General features: G+C 30.8%; 1 protein-coding gene across 1 annotated transcript in view; it reads right to left on the minus strand.

The window, feature by feature from the left end:
• Window positions 1-18107, minus strand: part of LOC145318065 (protein turtle-like) — a 102426-nt gene extending 84319 nt beyond the window's left edge. Inside the window, exons 1-3 of the mRNA XM_080159396.1 lie at window positions 18000-18107; window positions 16468-16485; window positions 14872-14923 (exon numbers count right to left, since the gene is read on the minus strand). The gene's annotated coding sequence lies outside the window, so the exon portion shown is untranslated. The remainder of the gene's footprint in view (window positions 1-14871; window positions 14924-16467; window positions 16486-17999) is intronic.
• Between the last annotated feature and the right edge of the window lie 7575 nt (window positions 18108-25682).

Raw genomic sequence — 25682 nt, forward strand, 5'->3', positions numbered from 1 at the left:
TGTAAAAATATAATTAGTTACTGGTTGCCTAAATTTATGACAAAAATAAGCTTATAATTTTGTTTCTAGGCCACGTAGTTTAATTTCAAAATTTCTAACATTAGCACTGTAATTCTTTCAAAATTTTCATTGTACATAAAATGTCATTTTAAAATGCCTAGAACTTTTTTGTTATAGAAGCTGAAGGCTTCAAATTTGGGGAATTGGGTCTACTTGTGGCAGTCTTTTAGCAGTTAAAGCGTGGTATTTCTTGCAGGCTTCCTTTAAAGTACAAAATGTGAAAAGGCACAACTTAAGCATCATGAGGTGAAAGGGCTTGCATAAATGTTTCCATTTTCCCATTAAGATTTTAAAGTGCACTTCATTTACATGCTTTGTTTTTTCTGATTTTAGGGTACCTCCTGCTCAGGGGCGTCCAAGCTTTTTTTTTTTTGGGGGGGGGGTAAAATATTTTAAGGGGGGGGTAATTTGTCCCTGGGGGGGGTAAAATGGCGCGCGAAGCGCGCCACAAATTTTTTTACCCTCCCAAAATTTTTACCCCGGGGTTAAAATTTGCTTGGGGGGGTAATTACCCCCCCTGAAATCTGTTGGCAGGGGTAAATTTATTTTACCCCCCCCAAAATTTACCCCTGGAGTAAAATTTTTGGGGGGGTAATTTGAATTTTATGAAACATATAGTATTAAAAATGCTCACGAAGCGCGCAAAAAATTTTTATATTAGAGATTTTTTATTTTGTGGGGAGTAAAATGTAAAATTTTTGGGGGGGCTAATTGCCCCATTACCCCCCCCCTTTGGACGTCTATGCTCCTGCTGTTTTTCCATACTAAAGCATTTTATTTGCATATGATTGAATTATTTGATTACTAAACTACCAACTTATGATATGAAAATGGAAACATTTATGCAAGCCCTTTCACCTCATAACCCAGTTGATTGCTTGTGGATTTAATGGAGCTCTGATGGTCTTCTTTGCACAATGGCATAGACTCGAAATAAAGTATTACCAAACTTTACCAATAAACTGTAAAGAGATATAATAAATATACAACCAAAATAACAAGTTAATGTTGAAATTCAAATAATTCTCGTTCCTTCTTGAATATAAAATGAATTTGAAAATTTTGAAGATATATTTTAATTTCCTTATCAGGATGATGTTTTTATATGTCGTCTTTATGACAGGTTATTATATTATGAATATATTTCTTAAATTATGTATATAAAAAATATTGTACGATAATATCAAATTAAATTAAAAATAATTTATTTTTTATGTTTTTTTTGTTCCAAAATCATCCCTGCATTAAAGAAAAAAAAATGTGTGTTTTGTTTTACAAAGTAGACTAAATATATTATGATAATATACAACGTCTTTTTGTGAGTTCATATTTATAACATTGATTTTTATAAATGAATTAATGAAAAAATACAGGGTGAGTCAGAAAAAACTGAGTTTTTCGATTTTCAGAAACAACCAGAAGGAATACAGAAAAAAAATCATATGTCCTTGTTCTCTATACAAAAGCACATCAAACTTGTAAAAGGTGTTTTTCATTATCTCTAAAATGCGGCCTCTATGATAGGTGTATGGTTTCAAAAAATGCCTTGTGTGAAAAATGTTGATCAAGAAAAATCAAAATAACTAATCAATTTTGTAAAAAAAAATCTTAAAATTTCAAAATTTATTTAGAAAAAGGTCTAAGAAAAGTACTTTAATGAGTTTTAAAGGTGAAATGCTTTTTGGCTCCTCACAAAAGCATTTTTAGAATACTGCAATTTGTCATTTTTTCATATTTCTTGATTGTGATGAATGTGGTTTAAAAGAATCTTCTATAATAACATAGCTTGTAGTAAAAAGAAAAAAAACCTTTTTATTTGACAAAAAAATCTTTTAAGATAAAAAAATTATCAAGGTTTGAATTTCTAGAATAAAAATGCCTTTTTAGAAACCCTACCCTATTTAAATGAAGTTATTAGGATGGATTATAACACACAAGTATAATTTGTCTAAAGAGGGCAGAGATTTTGGAGATTAAATCCAGTCTTGTACCAAATATAGTGGAAATTCAGGGGAAGGGGAGATGAATTTAGGTAACAAGATGAAATATTTCTGGTCATGAGCTGGTTTTCCGGTCATGGGGTATTAAATCTTAACAATAGATTACAACAAAACATTTGATTTATAATGTGATAATATAATTTAAATAAATTGTATTTTTAAGATGTTAAAAATTTACAATCTGTTGAATAAAAATTTTAATAATCAAAAAATATGTTTGTTTATATTTTTAGAATGGTAGACATTTTTTATTATAAGTAAATCTACCTAAAAAGTACAAAATAATGGCCAAAAAAGTCAACACACACACTTTTTAAAATCTTTATGCTCTAAAAAGCGCTGCTGTTTTCAGAGATATTCAAAAACACCTTTTCTAAGTTTAATGTATATTTTTATAGAGAACAAGAATCTATAATTGCTTTTTCCATATTTCTACTGGTTGTATCAGAAAATCGGAAAACTCAGTTTTTTCTGACTCACCCTGTATTTGTTTGAAATTTGACTAAATATCATATCATATAATTTACTTAACCCTTTTATTTAACAACCTTTGTTTTTAGGTTCTTTTTATCTAAATATTTTAAACAGCTGCCTTTTTTTTATCTTTAAAGTTAGAAAAACAATTTTTTCAGAAGATGTTTATCTTTATTATTATTTTATATTAGAAATCTCAAAATTTATTTGCGGAACCATAAAGTATTTTGAATTTGGGTTGTGGTAAAAAATCTTGATAGTGGACATATAAATGCACATGAAGCTCTCTAAATTTTTTTTAGGATTATTTTTTTGGGGGGGGATATTCACCCCCCAATTAAAAAACTGTTTGGGGGGGTAAATTTTATATTGGGGGGGGGGATTATCACCCCTTTACCCCCTCCCCTTGGACGTCCTTGTAGTTGTTACAAAATGGGTGAAATTGCACCACAGTTCTGATCCCACAATGTAAAAATTTCAAGTTAGTTTGAAACAGCATTTTGACACTCCGAGTATCATTTTACCCACAAACCTGTTGCATAACTCTTTTTTTTTAATTTGAATCCCAAAATAAAGCTTGAACGTCTTTGATTTTTTTATCCTTATATAAAAGTATCATGATAACTATTTATCTATTTGTCTCAAAGAATCTCGCTAAATGCTAGACAGATATGGTTTTTCTTTACATTAAAGCTTTTTATATGTCCTGGCAATGTTTATAACTATTTTGGGAAGGGTGCCTCCACCATATAAAAATTGCTCCTGAACAAAAAATAACCCACTAAAAATTTTGAAAAACAATCATCTTAAGTATAGTTAGGACTCTCCACCCCCCCCCCCCCTCCCCTCCCTATCCCCAAGTGCCCCTAGAGACTTTAAGGGTACGTAGCCGATAGTCCTTATATGGAAATAATGAGATGTATGTATATCTGTCTGTAACAAAGGAACTCGCTATCCACTGAACAGATATAGTCCTTGGTTTTTTTTTTGTAAAACTTAAATTTAAAAATGGAGGGGATCAAATTCTAGTGCCCCTAATGATCGCTGGGGGCGTAGCCGCTTGTTTTAAAGGGAGTGTGAACGTAAATATTTCTCATCTGATTATCAAATCTTAACATTTTCTAATCACATTTCACTACACTGATCAACCAAAAGCGTCTTATTAACAAAAATATCCAGAAATAAAGCCTTGATTTTATGGTATTTTGGAAGGGAAAAAGGAAAAAACAGGGAAAATCTGAACATTTTTGTTTCTTATAATGTTTGTAGGAATATTTAACTTGTCATATATAGTTGAAACAATTTACTTACTGTTAAGGATTTATTTTATGATATAAAATTGCCAATTAGATTTTTTATAACGTAGTAATTAGGGAATAAAGACCTATTTTAAATTCGTATTATTGACAAAAAAATACCTCACTGTCTACAAAGGGTTGAATCTCATAGGTTATTTAAAATAAGAATATCCCTTTTTATTGTGTTGGACAATAAATAACCCACTTTCGAGAATTAGTTTACACTTTTATCAGACTGTTTATAAAGAAATATTGCGTCTTTATTATTTACAAATTTGTAATTAAAGGTGGGCGAGAGATGGGCCATCTAAAGTTAATTGGATACTAATAAAATAACCTGTTTCTAGCTTTGTTATTGTATTTGGTTTTCAATAAAAAATATTGCTTATTTTATCAATTTCTAAGTAACTATACATTGGTTCAAAGCAAGGATTATGTTAAAAGTCAGCTTAACCGTTAGGAAAAATCCAGAACTATGTAAAAAAGTTTAATTTTAGCTATAATGGGAGAAAAAAGCAATTTAATGCACATTTTATATAATACGGAAAATTTCTTCCTTTCCCTTTACCTTATAAAAATCGTCGGAAAAAGCCGTTTTTTAAGCAAACAAAAGCTCGTTTTGCTCTATCTGTGAGATATTATGAATGAGATAATGTTAAGATTTGATATTAAGATGAGAAAAATTTTCGTTCACAGTCACAGTCACAGTATGTCAAGCATCATTATAAAATTAAAAAGAAAATAAATGTTTCAGATAATAACAACCCAACAAATTATGTCTATAGCAATTTGATCAGCTGATTGGTTTGAATACTAGACGTTTTTTTAAGTAGCGCAGCTACTCTAAATCTAGGGGATAAATCTAATTTTGCTTAGAATTTACTTTCAGGTGTTTTAAACGTTGTAAATTGAAGATTTTATTTTGATAATTAATATTTTACAACAATATCTGCTATAAACTGTGATAAAATTACGTTTTTTTTGCAAGCTTTTTGGAAAATACTTCATTATTTTTATAATTCTGACAAAATAGAATTTCTGTTTAAGTAAATAACATAGCCACAAAAAGGTTTAAGTGGTTATTGAAATATTTTATTACCATTCTTGATAATTAAATAGTCGTTAACTATGTTTAATTTGCATTTTTAAAAAAGACAAGTAAAATATCCTACTTTAATGCTACTTTTATGAAGTTATCTTAAACCTTTTCCAAAAGTTTATTTTATAAATTTATTTTATTTTCCATTGATTTTATTGATTATATAGGTTCAAAATATTAAAAGTATTTTTTAAAGGCTATAGATTAATTTTGATTAATTCCGATTTTTAATTTTTTTCAAATCTAAAAGAATATGCATGTCTTTTCAAAAAATAGATTAAATAAAAAACGAAATTAAACATATTCAGGCTATCAAAAAGCAAAAAATATTCTTTTTTACCATTAAATCGCAAATATTTAAAATCATTAGATTTTAAGCTTATTTTGCATGGAAACACATTTTTTCAGGTATTTCTTCTCAACAATGGATCTTAAATGATTATTACTGAAAACTTTTATGAAAATGTTATTAACAAAAACTTCAAATAAAGGAAATAATTGCTGTTTGCAAAAATGTGTGCAAAAAGTTGCCAATATCTCGTTAGAAGGGACTTAATAGATTTTAATTCTTACTGCTTACAACTCAGTGGACTATAAACTATTAGAAAAGTATCACTTTAAGGTGAAATTTTGAGGGTCAACTTTTTTTCTTTTAAAATTCGCAGTGTTTGGAAATTGTAATATCAATGAAGAACTTTAAAAAATAATGGCTATTTTATCTCATACTGGGCCCTATTTGTCTAGTTTATGATGCTTAAGTTGTGCCTTTTCACATTTTGTACTTTAAATATTGAACTGCTTTCCCCTTTTTCAAAGCACCCCCAAATCATCATAGAATAGACAAATATAGCCCATTATGAAATAAAAAAAGCCATTGTAAAAGTATTTTTTTTACATGATAGTATTATGTTTGAAAGGAGGAATAGGCAAAGTTGAAGGGTCCCTTTTAGTGGTAAATATATTGAAGCATACTTTAAATCCTTAGGTAATTTAAGAGCAGAACATTTATGTATAATCTGACTAGAGGAGCAATTATCAATACTTTTTAAAGTAATTGTATGAATGTATACAAATCACACTACTATCACAATAAAAGAAATGCCTCTGGAAACATTTTGCAAATTTATTTCATCCTTTTATTTCAAACATCTGTACATATATAAATAATTTTTGATGAGGGGAAAATATTTCATTTATCCTGCCCTTTTTGTGTACACTAATGATTCTTGAGCCTGACCACATACCACATACCAAATAGTATTTATATTTCCAATTACCATTTAGGAGGGGTATTTACCCCCCCCAAAAAAATTTTGGGGGGGTAAATACTCCCCACAAAATAAAAAAACTCTAACAAAAAAAATTTTTGCACGCTTCACACACATTTTTAATACTATATATTTAATAAAATTTAAATTACCCCCCCCAAAAATTTTACACTGGGGGTAAATTTTGGAGGGGGTAAACTAAATTTACCACTGCCAACAGATTTCAGGGGGGGTAATTACCCCCCCCCCCAAGCAAAATTTACCCCAGGGGTAAAAATTTTGGGGGGGTAAAAAAAATTTGCGGCGCGCCATTTTACTCCCCCTTAAAAAATTTTACCCCCTCCAAAAAATAAAGCTTGGACGCCCCTGACACCCTCCACCAGTTTTTTCCTGTTCTAAGGATCATTTATTGAACACTTTGACACAACATTGAAAACAAAAATTATACTGAATTTAACTGTGCAATACTAATACTACATCTCTCTAAAACCATTTGAGGGCCCCTGGATTTGTGATTCCATAATACATTATTCTACACTAGTTCTGATTGCCAGTTATGTTAGTTGCACTTAAATAAGCTGAAAAATATCTTTTTAGTCATTTGGTCCAATATTTTAAAACTTAATTGCAACTTTTTCAGTTATCAATAAGCAAAATTGATAACAATAGTATTAAAAGCAGAAATTTGTCTCTATTTTGTAAGTATGAATTTTATTAACTCCATCTGTGTTAATAGAAATGACAACAAATCTAAAAGTTTGTTTAGCACACAATTGAGTCACTGAATTTTTGAGGTACTGTAGCAAATATAAAAATAGAAGTTTTCAGGCACTTTTTATATCAAATATAGCAAAATTTTTATCATAATTCTAAATAACTAAGTTATTTTAAATATATATCAAATTTTAACACATTTTTAAAGCTTGCTTTGTGATCACTTTAAACAGAACAAAATGAATAATTTTTTCAAAACATATATATTTATATTTTGTATATTCAGTTCTTACACTCTACAAGGGTTAATATTCGTCTTTCATATCTTTTTAGAGCTTCGCTTTTATGGATTTTGTCATCCTTGTTGTTTTAATGTTTATTACTGCAATATATCATTTCTGTAAAAAAAACGTCTACAAAAAGGTTTTATAAAACTTGCCTAATTGTAGATTTGCATTTATGTTGTATAATTTCTTAATAACAAGAGTGTTAAGTGCTACTTTAGAAATGATTAAACCTAGAATTGCTTTTTATTCAGTTATAGAGTGGAAAAACCAAATATCTTGTTTTATTGTTTTTAATCTCTTAGGGCAACATTTGTAGATTGTCAGAACTGAATAAGCTGAATAAAAATGTAAACAAAATTGTAAGTAAATTTGGTTTAAACCCTGCAAGTAATACGACAGTTTAACTGCTGAAAGACTGCCACAAGTAGACCCAATACCCCAAATTTGAAGCCTTCGGCATTTCAAAATTACAGTTAATCTACATTTAAAGTTTTGAAAGATTTCCATTGCTTATAAAAGAAATTGAAATATTAAATTACGTCGCCTAGATACAAAATTATAACCTTAGCTGGAACTATAAATCATTTCAATAGTGCGCTAAATTTTACAAAATGCGCCACAGTGATTGGCTGAAATTTTTCACACCCTGATTTAGCGCACCATTGAAATGATTTAAAGATCCAGCTCTTATCTTTGTCAGAAACTTAGATTGCCGGAACAGATTACTTTTTTACAATAAAAATACCACTTTTCATAGTAAAATTTTTTTAAAAACATTTCAGTTTAATTTGTGTTTTTAAGCATAAAATCATTGTAGAAACAAATGAAACTAAAATAAGCTCAGCTGTGATTGGTTGATTCAGCCTCCTGATTGGCTGGAAATACTACAGTACTCTTAGTACGACGTAAGTTAAACTTAATTTTTTTTTACTATTTTGATTATAAAAATAGGTATTTTTATTTTAAAAATATAATTAGTTACTGGCAAACTAAATTTATGACAAAAATAAGCTTATAATTTTGTTTCTATGCTTCATAGTTTAATTTCAAAGTTTCTGAAATGAGCATTGAAAATCTTTAAAAATTTTCATTGTACATAGAATGTCATTTTAAAATGCCTACAACTTTTTTGTTATTAAAGCTGAAGGCTTTAAATTTGGCATATTGGATCTTCTTGTGGAAGTCTTTCAGCAGTTAAAGCATGTTATTTCTTCCAGGGTTCCTTTAAACTGTTTGTAAGATATTTTAAAAAGGTATATCAAAAATATATGCTGACACCTGTAGAATCATACTGCAGAGCTAAAAATACAAATAGGCCCCCAATTAACTTTTTTGTGGCATTTTAAAGTTAATTTTACTATAGATTAAGCAAGTTATTACAGATCTTACGTTTTTTTTTTAGTTTGGGGTAAAATTCTCAGCTTTTAGAGAGTTTTCCTTTATAAATATTGTTCTCTAGTATTGATTTCATCTATCAAAATGCATTAAAAAAATAATTCTTTGCAATAGATCAATGAATTAACTTACAAACTATTGTGAAATCTTGAATTCATTAGATTTCAAAAAGAGTGTTTTCACAAAGTGACGTATTTCCTCACAAAGTGACGTATTTCCAATATAATTAAATAATTCTTATTTAATTAAAATGAAAAGAATGAAAATTATACACATAAAAGATACATACTTTTTAAAAATATTTTTAAAAATAGGTTTAAATAATCGATAAAAATAAATTTGTTGTATTGCATAATACATTTATTTAGATCTTACTTAATTAACCCTTTATAGACGAATTTTACGTATCTTAAAGGAAGCCTGTAAGAAATACCATGCTTTAACATCTGAAAGACTGCCTTAAGTAGATCCAATACCTCAGCTTCAATAACAAAAAAGTTCTAGGCACTTCAAAATGACATTTTATGTACAATGAAAATTTCGAAAGATTTTCATTGCTAATAATAGAAAAAACAATTTTAAATTACATCACCTAGACAAAACATTATAACCTTATATTTGTCATAATTTAGAAACTTAGATTGCCGGTAACGGATTACATTTTTTTTTGCTCTGCAGTATGATTTTACAGGTGTCAGAGTATATTTTTGATATACCTTATAAAAATAGGTTTAAAACAGTTTAATTAGAGGGTACTGATTAAGGACATACTTACATTGTTAACAATTATAAATTCTTTCTAAATTGTACCTAACTTTTGTAGGATTCATCATGCAAAGTTTGAAATTGATAGGACATTTCAACATGTCTAAATTAACAAAAAGAGCTAACCTGTACGGACAGACGTACCTACCATAATTATCAAAAAGCTTCGCTTTTAAAAAAAAAAAGATGCATTTCCAATACAGACAGACGGACCGAGTAGGTTATAAATTAGTGGAGCATTGGTCAGGAAAATCTGAACCAAAAAATCAAATGTACATATCTATAATCTTATAAGTTATATGGTATAATATTCCTTACAATACAGCTGTGTCCACAAATATTGGAAAGGAGTTCTTACGCCTGGTAGACAAACACTTTTCAAACAACAAAGTCTTAAAAAAGTATTTCAACCAAAACACCATCAAAATCTCCTACAGTTGTATGCCTAATATGGCCAGCATAATCACAAGCCATAATAAGAAATTTCTTGGACAGACAAAGCATACAACTGAAGCTGGTTGTAACTGTAGGAGAGGCACAACTTGTCCATCTGACGAAAATTGCTTAACTGATTCTTTAGTCTACCAAGCTGATGTTCAAACAGACCAATCTACCAAAAAGTATATTGGAATGGCCTCAACAACTTTTAAATTAAGATACAACAACCACAACTCTACCTTCAATAATCTTCACCTTCAAAATTCTACAAAACTATCTGAGCTTGATCTTTAAATCGTTTATAGGTGATTTAAACCGGGGCGATTCATTTAGCGCACCATCAAATTATTAAATACCAATCTTTTAATCGAATTTGCATGGGCGATTTGGCGCGCCCAGTGGCGCGGTACCGGCGCGGCAATGCCACTCACCGAGTGGCATTGCCGAACCAAATCGGGGTGATTTATTTAATAAATAAATATTTTTTTTTAATTACTTTAATATTTTATTGCAAAACTATCGTGAAAACATTTTTATAGTTATTTTTTAAATAAATTATATATTAATGTTTTATATAAAATACCATACTGACACGGCATTTTATATAAAATACCTTACTGACACTGCTTAAAGGAAGCCTGCAAGAAATACCACGCTTTAACTGCTGAAAGACTGCCACAAGTAGACCAAATACCCCAAATTTGAAGCCTTCAGCTTCTATAACAAAAAAGTTCTAGGCATTTTAAAATGACATTTTATGTACAATGAAAATTTTGAAAGAATTGCAATGCTCATGTTGAAAACTTTGAAATTAAACTTTGTGGCCTAGGATCAAAATTATAAGCTTATTTTTGGTATAAATTTAGGTTTCCAGTAACTAATTATATTTTTACAATAAAAATACCAATTTTTATAGTAAAAAAAATTAAGTTTTACTTGCGTTGTACGGAATATACTGTAGCCAATCAGAAGGCTGAATCAGCTTAACAACCAATCACAGCTAAGCTTGTATTAGTTTACCCCTTTGTTTCCGCTATGATTTTCATTTAAAAATGCAATTTAAATCAAATTTTTTTCATAGATTTTGACTATGAAATGTGGTGTTTTTATTGTAAAAATGTAATCAGTTACAGGCAATCTAAATTTCTGACAAAGAAAAGGTTATAATTTTGTGTCTAGGCAACGTAATTTAATATTGTTTTTTCTTTTATGAGCATTGGAAATCTTTAAAAAATTCCATTGTACAGAAAATGCTATTTTGAAATGCCTAGAACTTTTTTGTTATTGAAGCTGAAGGCTTTAAATTTGGGGTATTGGGTCTTCTTGTGGCAGTCTTTCAGCAGTTAAAGCGTGTTATTTCTTGCAGGCATCCTTTAAGTAATAAAGTTGTACTGGCGCGGATCAATATTTTAGTGAGTGCGCAAGCGATTTAACAACACCGCACCGAAAATCTTTTAAAAATCAGGTGCGCTGTGGCTTACCACCAGCGCACCTACGGTTCACCTCTGAATCGCCCCGATTCAGCGCACCATAAAAACGATTTAAAGATCAAGCTCTGGTTATATTTGGCAATTTAAAAAAGACGAGTTACAATATAACATCAAGTGGAGTATCCTTTCTATGCAGCCACCCTTTGATCCTGGTTCTAATAAATGTCAACTTTTTCTTATGGAAAAAGTTGTAATCTTATATTCAGACAAAGAATCTATTCTCAATAAACGGCTTGAAATCTTCTCTAAGTGTATCCACAGAAAATATCACCATCTTAAAGGAAGCCTGCAAGAAATACCACGCTTTAACTGCTGAAAGACTGACACAAGTAGACCAAATACCCCAAATTTGAAGCCTTCAGCTTCTATAACAAAAAAGTTCTAGGCATTTTAAAATAACATTTTATGTACATAAAAATTTTGAAAGAATTGCAATGCTCATGTTGAAAACTTTGAAATTAAACTACGTGGCCTAGAAACAAAATTATAAGCTTATTTTTGTCATAAATGTAGGTTTCCAGTAACTAATTATATTTTTACAATAAAAATACCCATTTTTATAGTCAAAATCATTAAAAAAATTAAGTTTTACTTGCGTTGTACCGAATGTACTGTAGCTAATCAGAAGGCTGAATCAGCTTAACAACCAATCACAGCTAAGCTTGTATTAGTTTACCCTTTGTTTCCGCTATGATTTTCGTTTTAAAATGCAATCTAAATCGAATTTTTTTCATAGATTTTGACTATGAAATGTGTTGTTATTATTGTAAAAATGTAATCAGTTACAGGCAATCTAAGTTTCTGACAAAGATAAGGTTATAATTTTGTGTCTAGGCGACGTAATTTAATATTATTTTTTCTTTTATAAGCATTGGAAATCTTTCAAAAATTCCATTGTACATAAAATGCTATTTTGAAATGCCTAGAACTTTTTTGTTATTGAAGCTGAAGGCTTTAAATTTGGGGTATTGGGTCTTTTTGTGGCAGTCTTTCAGCAGTTAAAGCGTGTTATTTCTTGCAGGCGTCCTTTAAGAAACTAAAGAATGTAGCTGTTCAAAATTAGTATTTTTAAATGTAAATTTAAATATGTTGAAAAATCTCCTAAAATTTAATGAAAAAATCATCCAATTATGTTATAAAAATCATTAGTATCTTTCTGAAGATTACGAAGATAAATGAAATTGAAGTAAAAAACGTTGTTTTACTATAAAATATCTATTATCTTCTTAATAAATTTAAAAGCATCTGAGAAAATTACGTTTGGCTGACAGATGACAGGTGATTTATAGAGTAGATGCTAATTGATCAGCTGATTCGTCACAAATAACCCAGGTTGCACTTGTTTACATTTTGTTATACTATAGATAGAAAATCTGTAGGACCTACAATATAGTTTACATTTGTCATGGTAAAATTTGTACAAGGCTATGACAAATTTTGGTAGAACGAGAGACATATATTATATACAATATTCCTTTTGTGGCCAATATTAGGTGTCCCAATTTTGTATAGTATGTTAAATATGTGGAGCTCTAGGATATTTTTTAATGGGTCCTCATTAACCCTGAAGAAAAATGTTTGTGACTGACTTAGACAGACACTCTACCAGCGCACACCCAAGGTGAGTGGCCTGACGAGGTAGACTTTATACACACTTCTTTAGGAAGTGAAATAAGCAATTTATGCTTGGTCGTTTAGATAAAGATGAATAGCTATTAGTAGTGAAGCTACTCTATAATTTGAAATGTCTGTCCGACTTTCAAAGACATAGTGGGAGAAATGTGATTTTCTCAGCTCCTATGACAGATAGAAGGCTAAAACTTTTTGACAACATTCCCATCACTAGGGAGCATAATTAACACGTCCATGGCGGCATGACTGGTTTTTACCAGGTTTTAGGCTATTTTTCTATTTTTCACCATAACTTTGGTGTTTATGGTCCAATTTTCAAAATTGTTTAGTTATCGATATCTTAATTAAATTTTCCGTCCTTTAATGAAACTTCCATGGATGTTGGACTGCCTTTTGGCAGGTTTTTGCCATTTTTATATTTTTACATATTTACCCATATCTTATGGTCTGAAGAATATAAAAATTAATTTTCCAGTTGTTTAAAAAAAATATCCATGGTGATCAAACTGCCTTTTAGCAGGTTTTTGGCTATTTTCATATATTTCCTTATTTTTTTGTTTTTTCGGACCGATTTTCAAACTTTTTTGAGATGAAAGTATCATAAAAATTTTTCCTATTGTTCTGAGCATCCAGTATGTAATTTTCTTTGGCTGTTGGTATGTCAGTCATCATACAAATTAGTTTAGATTGGTAACTACCATTGACCATAGATAAAATTGTTAATAGTCATAGTAAATTTTTTAGCCACAGAGTGGTATCTGTTGTACTGAAAGATGCCTTAAAATAAATGTAAACAGTTGTCAAGACAGCTGTGGAAGCCAAAACATTGAGAAAACCAAGCTACATGGACAGTACTAGAGTAAAAAAATAATAATTAATATCAATGTTTTTCCCATGCTACTCCTTCAGACCATTTTTAAAAGCGAAGCTTTTCTATAATTAGGGTCGGTCCGTCCGTCCGTACGTCCGTCCGTCCGTCCGTCCGTCCGTCCGAGATAGTTAGCTTTTATTCGTTAATTTAAGCATGTTAGAATTGTCCTATCGATTTCAAACTTTGCATGGTGATTTCTGTAGTAGTTAGGTACGATTTAGAAAGCGTAGCAACTCTATAATCATTACCAAAATGTCCGTACGTCCATTTTAAACATGTTGATTTCTTTAATTTTTTAAATAGCTTTTTTCGTTAATTTAGGCATGTTTATTCGTTAATTTAAGCATGTTAGAATTGTCCTATCGATTTCAAACTTTGCATGGTGATTTCTGTAGTAGTTAGGTACGATTTAGAAAGCGTAGCAAATCTATAATCATTACCAAAATGTCCGTACGTCCATTTTAAACATGTTGATTTCTTTAATTTTTTAAATAGCTTTTTTCGTTAATTTAGGCATGTTAGAATTGTTCTAGCGATTTCAAATTTTGCATGGTAATTCCTGTAATAGTTTTGTACGATTTAGAAAGCGTAGCAACTCTATAATCATTACCAGAATGTCAGTACGTCCATTTTAAACATGTTGATTTTTCTACTTTTTTAACAACAAATTTTTATATGATCTAATTATCCGTTTGATCTGATATTTGGTATATTGACTCCTGGGACAACAAAGAACAATATTTTAAGCGAAGCAACTCTATAATCAAGCCCTAAAGATGTAAGTATGTCCATAAACATTATCCTGTATCAAGCAGTTTTTCAACAAATTTACTTACAATTTTGCTTCGAATCTTATACTTTTATATTCTGATTATTCTGTTCAGACACTATACAAATATTAATGTCCGTTTGTCCTTCCGTTTCAGTGCTTCGCTTTTATGGATGTTGTCATCCTTGTTACAATAAAACTCTGTACTATCTATAGCAGATAGTTTAACTTATCTTCCTTATGAAGAATCTTATTCATCAACTCTATTGACTAAGCTTCATAAAACATATTTGCTGGCTGGAAAAATATACCTTGCATCATAACTATAGACTGGTTGTGGGTTATCATCTTTATACCATAACACTAAAAAATGACATTATTAAGTTAAACAGGAATGCTTATTTATAGCATCCTGATTGGAAACCTTTTAAAGAAATTAAAACCTACAAAATTAGAATTGAATTAATTCAAATTATTGCGAGAAAAAAATGTACTTTTATTAAATGTTTCGTTACTAAATTTAGTAGCGATGCTACTCTATAATTCACTTTGTCCATCAGTCCGCCCGTCCGTTTGCTATGGGGAAAATGTGATTTTCTCTGGTGCTAGTAAAGGCTTTTTTCAATAATATGTTTGATCCGATTTTTAAAATTTTTGTTGATGATATAATAATATCAAAGCAAAATTTCCCTTTTCCCAACTTTGCTCCTACAAATTTTTCGTTTTTTTTCAATAAAACACCATTTGTGGACAATTTTGAACACTAACAGAATACCCACACCTAACCCGTTTAAAAATCTTGTATGTCTCTGCAGCTAAATCACCTTAAAACCCAATATTAAATAGAGTTGTGTTAATTAAAGAAAAGCACCAGAATTATAAGTAAATAAATCTAAATTTGTCAAATCAACCAATCTAAGAAAACAGGTAAAACTCATGTAAGTAATAATGCTCTAGCAGGTTCAGTAATAATGCTACTAAAATGTGTGAAATCACTGTGTGTCTGCTCATGTCCTAGACTGGTTCAATAATCACTATAAATATTATGTATAAATCATTTATAACCAAAGCCAATAGCACAAAAGAAAATAACTTATTACAGGAACACTTTATGTTTACCATCGCCATAAAATCTGTTTGCTCACAGTTCTAAGCACCCCTTGACACAAGGAATTTCACCCCTGCCCACCACTTAACATCTGAAGACTGCAATTCTACCCGTTTGTTCCATCTTTGTCTTGGATTCGATGACAAAACTGCGGATAATTGTTCCATATAATCTTTTCATTTTTTAAAAAATAGTTATATCCTGAAAACAGCTTTCTGATATGTGCTGTTTAGAAAGTAAACTTACTTGTAAAGCACGCCCGTTGTTTTTGGATTACAAAACCCCTTTTAAGTTTCACAGAGTTTTATATTGGCCCAATAACCCTTGCCTATGTCTACTAATATGAAAATTCCAAAAAGTTTGCAAATCGACCTGCCTTAAATTAACTATATTAGGTATTATTTATTAAATAATTCATCCACCATTTTCTTCCAGTTCTAAGGATCATTTTATTGAGGCACTTTGACACAACAATGATAACAAAAATTGTACTGAATTTAACTGTGCATTACTAATACCACATCTCTCAAAACCTTTTGAGGGCCCTTTGAGTTGTGTTTCCATAATGCAATATTCTACACTTGTTCTGATTGCCTGTTATTTTAGTTGCACTAAAATAAGCTGAGAAATATCTTTTTAGTCATTTGGTCCAACATTTTTAAACCTTGCTTGCAACTTTTTCAGTTGTCATTTATTGTATAATGGTATGTCTGTCGACGATCAAAAAACCAGTTTTGGTCTTTAATAGACTAATGTTAAAAGAGTAGATTTATAAATTTTATAAATATGATAGTTTTACCTAAATATACGTTGTCATCTTTACAGAAACAAAGCAAATCAAGTCTTTTAAATAAGAACAAGGACTATGTGTGTATAATGAATTACAATAATTGACAAGGTAAACTGTAATTTTTATTTTGCCTAGTATTAGAAAAAAATCACAAAATGCAACAATGTTTTGTTTTTTACAATACAATCTATGTCTTAACCAATAAACAATGATATTTTTTTTGAAGATTCTACTGATCAATAAGTGGCTATTTATTCTCTAATTCCATGCACAATTTAGATATTGGAATGTATGGTTTTTATCTTTAATACAAAGTAGCTTGGTGTCTGTCCGTCCGTCTGTCTGCCGTCTGTCTGTCCATCTGTCTGTCCGTCTGTCTGCCTGTCTGTCCGTCTGTCTGTCCGTCTGTCTGTCCGTATGTCTGTCCGTCTGTCTGTCTGTCTTTCCATCTGTCTGTCCGCCTGTATGTCTGTCTGTCTGTCTGTCTGTCTGTCTGTCTATCTGTCTGTATGTCTGTCCGTCTGTCTGTCAATCTGTCCGTCCGTCTGTCCGTCCCTTAAGATCTCGGTAACCACTGAACCGATTATATTCTACTCTGTAGGGAATTTACCTACTGGTCCTGTGGTGGTTTTAAGCTATTTTCTTGGGGTGGGATATGTACCTATTTTTTTAGGTAGGTACCAACACAGAGTAATTTGACAAAGAATAACTTTCTTAAAAATATCTACGAAAAATTCTATAAAGGAGGGTTGACTTCCCCTTACCTCATAGGGCGAAGCCTCTCAACTCCTTGCCCATAGTATTTTAAGTATCAAAACAAAATGTCCGTCTCTATGTCCTTTTGCATGAAAAGGATTCACGCGTCAAGATACGTTTTCAAAACTAAATTTTCAGACATTCTATGGGATTTTAGTAACTTAAAGTGTGGACAAGTAGATTTTTTTATTACATTACCTATCAGTTTTTGTCTGAATTTATAAATGTGTTGAATAATATTGGGATAAGTAGCTTTGTTTCTGATTTAATTTTGCTTTAAATTTTCCAAGACGATTCTTCTTCTTAATAAGCATCTACTCTTTATGTTATTTGTTGATATCTTTTGATATATTTGTGCTTCGCTTCTAAAGGATATTGTCATCCTTGTTTTGTTAATATTTCCATATAATGTCGAAATTAAATGCGTTGATACTCTATATTTGTTAATGTTCGTTTTGTCTCACATCTTCATACGTTTAATCTTTATTTTATATTATTTCTATTAGTTTCTTTAGTGCATTGACTGTGTCTTTTCAAAAGCATATTTTTTTCCTTTTCAATGATATATGCAATTTATAAGACTGTCTAGTTTTCACAAAAATAGCATGACGACTATTTTAATGGTGCCTAATTGTTTGTTATTAACTGTAATACAAAATAATATATGTTAGACGGTATTCTTGTAACTTATGCTTGCAATCATTTTCTTAAAATGTTAATTTTCTCATCACAAATTTGACAATTTTTTATGTAAGATTTAAAAACTTTTGCATTGATTTGTTTTCCTGGCTTAGTGGGATTTATATGACAAGGAAGATGAGCTGCGCCACCAACAACTGTCCATCTTGCTTCTTGTGTTCTCAGCAAATCTTCTTTTATGACCGCATAAACTTGTCTGTGTATAAAATTTTTATTTACACTTTTATATAGAGTATTTTGGTATCAAATGCTTTCCTATTATCAATATGCTTTTTAGGTCACATAATAAATTTGCTAATTAGCAATGTATTTTGACATTTGGAAGACATCGTCATAACATTAAAACTTTAGAATACTTAATCCACATTTTACACTTTATGAATGACAGCTATTTGACAATTTTGCTCAGTAGTTTTTGCAGCAATATGCTCAGTATTTTTTGAAGCAATATGCTCAGTAATTTTATTGCAAAGAAGAAACAAAAAAAATAATTATCTTCGTGTAAACATTCCTGTACAACATTAGAGATATAACAAACAAACAGTTTAAAACCATTTTTATGAATTTTTAATCATATTTTTATAATGGTTTGGCTGTTATACTACTTCATATTCTAAATTTACTCTTGTTTGTTTTAAGTTATTTTTTTCAATTTTTTTCATTAAATCAACTGATACTAATCGAGAAAAAGTTATTTTGTCTTTACTTTAACACAAACATCTTATACCTAAGTCTCTAAAAAAATATATTTTGCTAAAAATTCTTATTATTTAAACAAGGAGGACAACATCCATAAAAGAGAAGCACTGAAACGTTAGGACAAACGGACATAAACACTTATATAGTGTCAGAACTGAATAATCAGAATATAAATGTATAAGAGTCGAAGCAAAATTGTAAGTAAATTTGTTGAAAAACTGCTTGATGCAGCCATACTTACATTTTTAGGCCTTAAATATAGAGTTGCTTCGCTTATAACATTATACTTTGATGTCCCAGGAATCAATATACCAAAAATCAGATCAATCGGATGATTAGATCACATAGAAATTTGTTGTTAAAAAAGTAAAAAAATCAACATGTTTAAAATGGACGTACGGACATTCTTGTAATGATTATAGAGTTGCTACGTTTTCTAAATCGTACCTAACTACTAAAGGAATCACCATGCAAAGCTTGAAATCGATAGGACAATTCTAACATGCCTAAATTAACGAAAAAAAGCTATCCGTTACAGACGTAAAATCTCTCTGTGACGGACGGACCGACCCTAATTATAGAAAAGCTTCGCTTTTAAAAATAATTACCTATGCTTCCCAATTAAAAACAAGGATGACAACATCCATAAAAGCAAGGCATGGAAACGGTAAGACAAACGGACATTATCAATCGTATTTTGTCAGAACTAAATAAGCAGAATATAAATGTTTAAGAGTCGAAGAAAATTATAAGTAAATTTGTTGAAAAAACTGCTTGATACAGGTTAATGTTTATAGACGTACTTACCCTTTTAGGACTTGATTATAGAGTTGCTTCGCTTATAATATTGTACTTTGTTGTCCCAGGAATCAGTGTTCCAAAAATCAGATCTATTGGATAATTAGATCACATAAAAATTTTTTGTTAACAAGGATGACAACATCCATAAAAGCGAAGCACTAAAACGGTAGGACAAACGGACATTAACACTTGTATAGTGTCAGAACTGAATAATCAAAATAAAAAAAAGTATAAGAGTCAAAGCAAAATTGTAAGTAAATTTGTTGAAAAATTGCTTGATTCAGGATAATGTTTATGGACATACTTACATTTTTAGGACTTGTTTATAGAGTTGCTTCGCTTATTACATTATACTTTGTTGTCCCAGGAATCAATATACCAAAAATCAGATCAATCGGATGATTAGATCACATGAAAATTTGTTGGTAAAAAAAGTAAAAAATCAACATGTTTAAAATGGACGTACGGACATTTCTGTGATGATTATAGAGTTGCTATGCTTTCTAAATCGTACCTAACTACTAAAGGAATCACCATACAAAATTTGAAATCGATAGGACAATTCTAACATACCTAAATTAACGAAAAAAGCTATCTGTTACGGACGGACGGACGGACTGACCGACCCTAATTATAGAAAAGCTTCGCTTTTAAAAAAGTAAAAAAATCAACATGTTTTAAATGGAAGTACGGACATTCTGGTAATGATTATAGAGTTGCTACGCTTTCTAAATCGTACCTAACTACTACAGGAATCACCATGCAAAGTTTAAAATCGATAGGACAATTCTAACATGCCTAAATTAATGAAAAAAAGCTATCCGTTACAGACGTACGGACGGACGGACAGACGGACGGATGGACCGACCCTAATTATAGAAAAGCATTGCTTTTAAAATTATTAATCCACAGAAGAAAAAAAATAGAATAGGCTCAACTGAGCAGACCCCAGAACAGACAAACAATCATTATAAATTATAGCTATTATAGACGATCGTAATATTATTCCAAGTAGATTTCAAACAAATTTAATTCAACAATAAAGCTACCTGCCTCTTATTCTATAAATAAAGATCCCTTAGAAGAACTAGAAATACATACTAAATATGTTAAAATGTGAAAAAATGAGGAATAGTTGAGTTCATTGCGACAGCTTTCCACGAATGGTAAAATGAAAAATTATAATATTAAAACCAGTTCTGTTAGCTATGTAAATGATCAATATCTTATTTTCTTCATTGGCTTTGGGTATTTGTTTATAAGAATAAGAAAAAAAATTTTAGCAATTTTCAACAAATTATGCCTTAAATACCTTTTTTTGACAACATTCCTATAATCAAGGAGCATAATCAACTGTAAAACATCCATGGCGATAGGACTGCTTAGTAGGTTTTTGACTATTTTATATTTGTAATTTTCGTATTTTTGAAGGTAGATGAAATTTTTTTCAGAAAGTGTTTTTTAAAAGAAATTTTTATATTAGAAATCTCAAAACATGATTTTTAGCAGCGGCAGCTGTACTTGGCAGCTACGTCAGTCATCAGTCGGAAGCTAAAGGGCAGCCGACTTTTTTTAAAGAAAATCGCTTACGGTATCAACACCCATCAGACAACCAACCCTTTGATTGCAAGACCTTTGTCTTAGAAGTTCTAACTGTGCATGGTACTTAGTTGCGCCTGTTTTGGGCCAAGGCATTCCCCCTACTCTAACTATTAATTTAAAAATTCAAATGGTTCCGTGGTTAACAAGAAGGGACAGACGGACGGACGGACAGACATCAAGCTACTTTGTATTATAGATAATAAGACAGACAGATTTTTAAAGTGCTTTTAGCAGGTTTTGGCTATTATATCTTTCACATTTCTCAGATAAAAATGCATCAGCAACCACAAATGAAGTCACTTTATGCATATTAGCATTGGCTTAGTCTTCACATAATAAGAATAACTGAAGTGATGTTCTCCCGAAAAAGAATTCGTTGATGTGTGTAATCAGTGAATGGACAACTACCTCACTGATAGTGGATACCGTAAAACTTGCTCTCTCCCACAAAGTGTGATACACTACACAGACGGAACGATCGGAGAGACTTTAAGGGGGAGTGAAATTGCGGTTATTCTTTTGCTTCTCCCCCAAAATGAGGATTTATTTGGAATGCTAACAAGGAATGATATTAAAGAATTACAAACCAATTTTCAATCACCACTAAAACAACTTAAAATTAAATTCTAATATTAATATTTTCAAAATAAGACAAAAACCGGCTTAGATAAGTAAAAATAAAAGATAATGATACTTGTCCTGACCTATTGACAATAAATCCCAAAGAATATCTGAAAAATTTATTGTCATTCTAAAAATCAAAAAACAAGAATGACAACATCTAATTATACATACATATATGTACCATAGAGTGATCAACACAGTTTAATTAAACATGTTATTTTTATTTGATAAGTCCAATACACAGTGTTTCATGTTAAAAAACAATCTTCAGTTGGTTATAAATAAAAAGACATGATGCTTTAATGAGCATAAGTTTTATACTGTTTATTAAAAAACAAAAGATGATTTTTTTCCTCAAGTGGAGGTAAGGAATGAGGGGGGGGTGATTTTGCATAATAAAAAAGGGAAAAGGTGGTGAGGTATTTAAATTTTACCATTTAATTATGACTAATGTTTCTTATTAAACACATAAAAAGGCAATATGTACTTTGTAGTAATGAATGTTATGCATGATATATATAAAAAAATTGCTATAATATGGCCATACAAGGTTAAGTTTGGTCCAGTAAGTACTTTTTCCGATGTATGCAGTGGTTGAGGACTTCATTTCTCATGTTGAGTAATGTTGTGGTAGATTTTGAAGCATGGGCAATGGAAACGCATTCTGTCAGGCATAATTGGCATTTCTTGAAGTTTTGGTTGTAAGTCGTTGCAAGGGCTTTTATTGACCATTTTAGGCTGTGTGGCTTGTTCTGTTCTTTAAGCTTTGAAATGCAGTCAGAAAGCTTAGTACCATTGTTGTTGTGTCTAAATGAGTGCAAGTGTTTGTAGTATCTGTTTTTAAAAGGTCCAGATGACAGCCCTATATATTGGTATTTAGTTTGGTTTGTTTCATCTGTGACAAGGGCTTTGTACACCAAACTTTCTGTAAGGCATTTTCCATCCAGGGGGCAATCTTGTGGATTTCTACAGTTGCAACCCTTTTCTGTAGGTAGGTTTGATTCACCCAGTAGTTTTTTGTTATGGCTTTGGATTATACTTCCCATGTTAGGCATTGTTGAATATGAAACTTTCAATGTGTTTCTGTTGTAGTATTTATGGAGTGGTGAGTTTTTAGGGAAGTGTTTGTCAACTAGCTTTAAGAACTCCTTAGCAATGTTAGTTTTTACTGCAGAGTTGTATGGAGGATTGAACCAAATTACTTTCCTTTTTCTGTTCTTTGGCAAAGTGTTTCGATTTTGTTGTTGTAGTTTGTATGTTAAAGTATGCTTGTAACCTGAGGCTTTTAAAGCTTTTTCATACTTGGCTTTCTCTGATTCAAAAATCGTTTGATTACTTGATAGCTCAGAAATTCTGTTTTCTATCATATTGGGAAGTTGTTTGATTACATTAGCAGGGTGACATGACTTTGTGTTAATGTAACATGGAGGATTTGTTTCTTTCCTGAATGGTTTGTGTGTTCCATTGTTAAGGTTTAAAGTTGTGTCTAAAAAGTTCACAACTTTTATGCATATGTTTGTGGTTATTTGAAAACCAAGTGATTTAAAATGTTGGGTGACTTTTTTCTTCAAACTTTCGGCGCCTGGGCCACTCAAATTTGTCACAGCTAGTCCATCATCCCTGTATAGACCAATATATTGTTGGGGTATGAAGTTTTCTAGGCCATTGAGAAGGAAAAGGCCAACAAGTTCAGCAACCTCTGCTGAATCATAACTGCCCATAGCAACATCAAATTTTTCGCCCTTCTTTTTAACCCATGCTTCACCATCAGAAAATAAGAATGTTTGTCTAGAATGCATGATGATATCTATTTCATCTTGGTTGATACAGGTGTGTTGTTTAGCAAAATTAATTGCTTTTAAGAGGGTTTCTTTTGAAATACTTGGATAAAATGATTCAATATCAAATTGAAAGAATGTAAGGCTTTGTTTGTTGTTTAGTTCTTTAAACCAATTTAGACCCTCTTTTGTGCTAGACCATTGGTTTGAACCGGTTTTGGCTTTAATTTCTTTGTTGACTTTTGCCAGGATGTGTTTGCTTATTTTTCCAATCTCAGTTTTTGAAGGATTAATAAGTCTGCATTTGATCCGACCAGGAAAGTCTTCTTTATGGTCTTTGATTGTAATAAAGCTTGAAGTGTCTGAAAGAATTTCAGCTTTTTTAGCCACATCAAATTTTTTGGCTAAAGTTGTTGCCTCTAAGTTAGTGTTGTTCACCTCATTTATATTTACTTTCTTGTAATCCTTAGTTATGTTGTCCAGAAGTTGGTTTTTATACTGGGCTAAATTCATCTTGTATAAATTAGCTGTTTTGTCTGCACTAACTATTATGTCGGGTGAGTTTCTTATTATATTGCAGTCATTTTTGAGGCGTTTTTGAAACTCATTTGTTTGTGGACGATATTTTATGTTTGAAATTAACTTGACAAGGTCTTCTTTGAATGATTTTAATTCAAAGGCCTCCTTATACAATGCACACTGGTCTGAAAACGCAGTTTTGGGTCAACAATTCGTTTTCAGCCGTCTTTTGGCCGATTTTAATGCCCAATACAGCAAATTAGGGGTTTTATGGGTCAGAGAGTCCATTTATGAAAAAAAATACATGACCTCGAAGGTCAAAGACCGTTAAAATGACCTTTAAAGTCTTATTTTTGCCGTTCCCGAGGTTTTATTGGACATTTAGGGCGGGAAGGAGTTGTCAAATCAAGAAGACTCTGAAATACTTTTTTGTAGACAATTGCATTGGCTAAATATCATGTGAAGTAAAAATTTTTGTAAGTATAACCAGTTTTTCACCAGCTGCAAATTTCAAATTTGCGCGTTTTTAATTTTTAATATCTTGATTATTTTATCTAAATTTTCTTGATTTTATCCATTTAGAAAATATTTTAAATCATTGTTATTTCATCTTACTAGAGGCTAATAAAATTATGGCATATTTTTATAAGGATATGCATTTGTTTGTGTGTTTGAATGTGTGTGTGTATTCTTGTTTCTCCTCATTCTACGCTACGAAATAACAAGGCGCGAAACACACACACACACACACACGAAGAAACATAAAGAGTAGGCTGAAAGAATAATATCAATTATCTATAATACAAAGTAGAACGATGTCTGTCTGTCTGTCTGTCTGTCCGTCTGTCTGTCCGTCTGAAGCTTAAGATCTCAGTAACCACTGAACCGATTGGGCTCAACTCTTCAGGGAATATACCTACTGGTCCTGTGATGGTTTTAAGCTATTTTCTTGGGGGGTGGGACACCCCCAATCCCCCAAAAAAATGAAACCCCCCCCCCAAAAAATTTTTTTTTTTACTTTTTCTTTTTAAATCTAAAATACCAAAAATTAGGTTGATCAAACCTCTTGGGGCAAAGCCCCTAGAGGCTAGGGGCGAAGCCGCTAGTATGAATATAAAACAATAAAATTGACATTTAAAAATTTATTTTAACTAACCTACATGAAATATAACAGATTTTTATACTATTTGGCTATTTCGTATGTTTTCATTTTGTTTATTAGATATTACTCCGCAAAAATAGATCCTTCCCCCCTCTACGTGCGTCGGAATAATTCTAAATTACAACATCGATGAAATTTAATCGATCTATTAGTTTTTAAGATAATGCAAAAAACGAACAAAACCGGATGCCATATATATCGTGAAATATGAAGCTAATTGCAATACCAACAAATTCTCTTTAATAAACATGCGAAAAGCTCAGAGAGTACTCAATAAGAAAATTTTGCCAAACTTACCCTTATCTTAAAAACTAAGAAAAAAAAACACATTTTTGCATTTTGTACCATTTTTTGTGTTATAAATAATTTTTGAACTTATATAGGACTTATTTTAGTTGGACAATTTCCAACATGCGGATATTTGATTTTATCAGATTTAAGCAAGTATAGCCAATTTAACAATGTCAATAATACGTTCTTAGATTTTAGAGTTCTGCAGCTTTGGCCCCAAATTATTTCAAAAAACATATTATCAACATGGGTTGATATTTAAAATATAGGTGGCCCAGGATGTCTTTGAAGGC

Source organism: Acartia tonsa, chromosome 4 (genome assembly GCF_053477335.1).
Source record: "Acartia tonsa isolate MP-2025a chromosome 4, ASM5347733v1, whole genome shotgun sequence".
In the NCBI taxonomy this organism is placed as follows: Eukaryota; Metazoa; Arthropoda; class Copepoda; order Calanoida; family Acartiidae; genus Acartia; species Acartia tonsa.